General features: G+C 43.3%; 1 long non-coding RNA gene across 2 annotated transcripts in view; it reads left to right on the forward strand.

Annotated features, from left to right (window-relative positions):
• The window catches only part of LOC103663719, an 8,702-nt gene extending 4,960 nt beyond the window's left edge, over positions 1–3,742 (forward strand). For both annotated transcript variants that reach the window (XR_568858.2, XR_568857.2), the window contains exons 3-4: positions 2,337–2,627; positions 3,484–3,742. This is a non-coding gene — a long non-coding RNA (uncharacterized LOC103663719). The remainder of the gene's footprint in view (positions 1–2,336; positions 2,628–3,483) is intronic.
• Positions 3,743–4,876: the final 1,134 nt, after the last annotated feature.

The raw sequence follows: 4,876 nt of genomic DNA on the forward strand, positions 1-4,876 counted from the left end.
CCTTCAGCAGGATGGGTTCTGGTTTTTGTTAAGGCCTGGACTTGAATGAATAGTCACTTGGAGTTTCTGTTTGCTGTCATGGAAAGTGTGTGATTTCAGTATGGGATTCAATACCCAGAACATAGATACTCATGGAGCCCCCTCATGGATCCTGCAAAGACAAATACATCTGGAGAAGGCAGTGCTCTTCCTCTCCTGCTGCCTTCCTTCATCGCCCTGCTGGAAACTGCTCGCTGCTGTCTGGGCTCAGCTCCTGATCACCTAGCTCCCTGGGGGAGGATAAAACAGAGGGACCAGGTGTTCTCTGACACGGCAAATCAGAAGAAAAATCACTGTATTGGGAGTGAGGAGACCTGGGGTCTAAATTTAGCTCTGCTGCCTACCAGCTGTTTACCCTTGGACAAGTTTAATGAATAACCAAATCTTTACTATCTTGTGAATCTGCCCACTTTTCTCCATTTTAAAGGCTGCAGCCTTACTTTACACCATTATCCTTTCTCCCGTTATATCTCCTGTGTATCACTCCTATGTATGCTCCACAATTCATTCTCCTTAGCGCATTCAGAATATTTTTGCAAGAGTTCAAATCCGGTCCTATCGTTCCTTCTTCAAAAGACTCTTTAATGCTTCCCAGTGCCCCCAGGATGTCCAAACTGCTGGGCAGGACATCAAGTCTGACTTGGTCTCCCTGGGCCTCTCCACCCTCCTCTCCAGAAGAGGCTGTATTTTAAGGTGAACTAGAACCAGTGGTTCCAAAGTGGGACATTCACCCTGAGGGATATGTCAGACACTCAGTCGACTGGGCTGTGGATAGAAAATATTAGAACTTCTATGCATATTTTTATCTAAAAATTGAGATAAACTTAAGGTGTTCTGGTTCAGATCCTCTTTCTTTCTTTCTTTCTTTCTTTCTTTCTTTCTTTCAGATTTTATTTATTTATTTATTTAACAGAGAGAGAGAGAGAGAGAGGTAGTGAGAGAGGGAACACAATCAGGGGGAGTGGGAGAGGGAGAAGCAGGCTTCCTGCTGAGCAGGGAGCCTGATGCGGGGCTCAATCCCAGAACGCTGGGATCATTACCTGAGCCGAAGGCAGATGCTTAATGACTGAGCCACCCAGGCACACCCCCTCCCTTTTTAAAGATTTTTAAATTAATTTACAGATCCTTTTTCAAGTTGTCACATGTCATCTATGGACCTTGTGTACCTTGCGTGAAGGTCAGCGTGGCAAGGTCAGGAGGTTGGTGGCTGCCTGTGCAGCCTCTGGAGTCAAACTTTCTGGATAAATGCTTTTTATTGGTTATTGGTATTATTATCATTATTCTGGAGTACAGTGGATTCCCATGGTACAGGAAGATTTACACAAAACGGACACTTGGATTAACAAGATCCTTACAAAGAAACTTTAGAATATAAAGAAAGGGTGACTAAAAAAGCCCAAATAAGTCACAGGAGAGTGCTGGGACTATTGCTTCCTCGGTTGTGCTTATGTTCTGATTATCGCAGCCACATTAGAAAGTAAAGGCAATGACAACCTAATTAGCCATGACAAGAACTAGACCCCCAAAATGTCAAAATTATGAAGTCTACTTTAAAAAGGATTTACATTCACTGTCATTAAAGATGACCCTCTCCTGTGTATTGTGCCTTGACATATTGGCTGATGTAAGTACATAAATACAATTTGTAATTAAACAAATGTACTGGGGGTGCCTGCTCAAAAATATTTTTTTCTGGTAGAATTGCACAATAAAGAAATTTGGAGACCAGTGAGCTAAGCACAGACTTGGGTCTAGAAGGTGCAAGGACTTGACCTAGATCTAATAAATGTCCTCTGGCCTAATGCAAGAATGTGAATTTCCTGGTTATTTATTCTTCCAATGCATTTATAAAGCACGGTTGTTATTGTACTGTATATTTTCAGTGGGTTATAAAGGAGGAGACTTTAAAATTTGGGAGTATTTTATCTGCAAGATCATTTGATCTAATATTATCTGATACTTACGGAGAATAAAAAAAAGGTCAATATTAGGTACCATACAAAGGTTTGTCACTGATAGAATGGGTTATGGCAACCTGCACTGTCGTGATGGTGAACTGCCTCCTGACATTAGGACCAATTGGATCACACACCAGTTCCATCATCAGAAGCCAGCGAGCAATGCCCTTTTTGCTCCAGTCATTCTTGAAGTAATTTGTTTACCCCAGCCATCAGAACACAGTCAATAAACTGCAGGGATTGACAAAGTAGCACTGTACAGGCAACACGGAAAATTGGAAAAGTGAATTGTAGGTGGAGAGTGACTAGCAATAAATAATCAGCTTATTCCCGTTGCAGAAATGTCTATGACCAGGAGAAAATCTGACCAGTGAAAAATCTGAATCGGACAAAAGCGAGCCACTTAATTCTGCATGAATACACTTGAGAATGAATGTGTTCTGATTCTCCAAGCAAGATGGCTCTTCACAACATTTGGCTTTGTTAAAACCATGTCTGCTGACACTTGGACTCTCTCCAGTTACCTGGCATCTGAAATTATACCATTAGTGATTCACTTCTTTGAACTAAACACAGACCTCTTCAGGTATCCTCTTTTGAAGAACAAGCACCCTTGGAAAGATTAGCACAGTGAGTCAAAGATCCCTTCGTGTGACTTATCTATGAAATTGTCACCCCTGCAGGGAGAGCTCTGGAACAGTATCAAGGCTCCGGGCATCCTGGGGAGGCGTTGTAAGGTGGTGGGGAGCTGGGAAAGGGTGAGGTGAGGCGTGAGAGAAGGGTAAATGTGGAGAAGGAGGGTGCCAAAGGCCAGGTTGAATGGTTTCGGTTTAAACAAAGAAATGGATTTTAACTCTGTAGTTCAGGTCTAACATAGACCGTGTCAAACACTGAATTTATCATAATCCTCTGGACTTGGGAAGGCATCATATCTTTCAAATTAATTCAGTATAATATAACACTCAAGGGAACCTCAAATAAATACAATCAGCTTTCGGTTTTCAGCGAACCTGCCATCAGCTTATTGGTGCTTGACAGGCAACTGGGGACACAAATCAGCACTCCCTGGGCAATCACACTCATTTTCTTATCAATTATGGACAAACGAGACAGGAAGGTGAATTTCTAGAAAGAATAGAAAAAATGCTCGTCAGTGCACCAAATTGTTGTGATCAGGGACTACCTGTCATCCATCTTGCGGGATCCCATTCCTCATTGTTATTGTGGATGATTGAGCAGTGGCCATTCTGATGGAATCTTTTTGATGATTTCATTTCTGATGTTCACCTCCCTGCTTGTTCAGCAAGCTGCACATCTGGTCAATATCCTCCCCACCCCACACACAACTGATTGATTAAGTAGTTCAGTGGGAAAAAAAATCAAAGTAGTTTGACAAAAATGTATTTTTTTGATAGAAGTTATTAGTCAGTCGCTAACTAAATTGATAGGCTACTTTTATCTTGATTTTTTTTATTTTTGTTTTCAGAAATAACAAGTTTAGCTGACTAAAAAGACCAGGTGTCTAATCGACTTGGCTGGTTATGCTGACAGATATTTGATATGACATCAATTGACTAAACTGACGGGAATTTGAATGAGTTCAGTCAAAATGTTTGAATCCATCAGCAGGGAGTGTCAACCAATTTTTGCTCTGGAGAAAGCACTCAGAGTGTCTGCATTTTACAATGAGGACGTGCAAGCTGTTTGGCCTCAGGAAATAAAAAGTGATCCAAGAGAAGACTTCTTTGAAAGAACCTGAGTGATTGTTTGTGTCTTCTGATCTCTTGCAAGAACCCAAGTTTGTTCAGGAAAGACCAGCTTATGTGGCAATTACAGCCCCATGGTCTCCGGGGACGGTGCAGGCAGCAGACGTGATTCTGGGTAGATATTCATATTACGCCAGACACCTTACACTAACCCTGTTCCTGGGGTTTCCAGAGCCAGACCACGGAGAAGCAGAGCAGTAGGTAAAAAAGGTTTTCAGTTTTCCATAATCCATGCTCTTGCTACCCTGCCCTGCCTCAAACTCCTTCCACCATCGCCCTCCCTTTATCAGGGTGTTCAGCTCTCCTACTGTCCCTCTCTGGGGCCAAGAGTCTCCAATCCTCACAAGGAGTAAGTGACAAATGCCACCACTCACGAAGCCTCCCCAAGGGAGATGACATTTGTCAGGGACTGACATTTTAGTTGAACACTTACTACATACCAGGCACTGTGCTGAGCACTTTACACATGTTCCTAACAACCACTGACCATCCTATGGCTCATCTATGGCCATTTGACAGTTCCTGAAATAACTCTCTTGGCTGAAGTTGAGAGCTGACATTCTGGCAAATTCCCAGATGTGTTTGGCTTGGTCTGGGCAGTGAACTGGGCTCCCAGAGTGGGCCCTGGATCCCCGAGAGATGAGGGCCGTTGGCCATCATGCACAGCCAATCAGCCACACATGCCCTCCGTCGGCATAAGTTACTGCGGTAGCCGACTCAAAGGCTCTGACTGTTCATATCTTTTAACCAGTCTTGCCCAAACAGAAACCTCTCTGATAAGACTGAAGGAAAGCTCCTGCTTGTCTTGAGGAAGTGCATGTCACTCTAGTTCAGCAGAAGAGACCTAAAAGTTGAGGGCCACCAAGGCTCTTTCTCATCTTACTACAGATTTGGGTCCCTTAAGTCAATGCTTATCTGATGAGCTCATTTGAGGAAAAACACCATGCAGACTTTTTTTTTTTTTTAAGATTAATTTGTTTATTTGAGAGAGGAAAGAGAGAGAGAGTGCACGAGCAGGGGCAGAGGGAGAGGGGAAGCAGGCTCCCTACTGAGTGCCCAAGGCAGGGCTCAATCTCACGACTCTGAGATCATGACCTGAGCCGAAACCAAGGG

The sequence above is a fragment of the Ursus maritimus genome, unplaced genomic scaffold (assembly GCF_017311325.1).
Source record: "Ursus maritimus isolate PB19 unplaced genomic scaffold, ASM1731132v1 scaffold_18, whole genome shotgun sequence".
Lineage (NCBI taxonomy): Eukaryota > Metazoa > Chordata > Mammalia > Carnivora > Ursidae > Ursus > Ursus maritimus.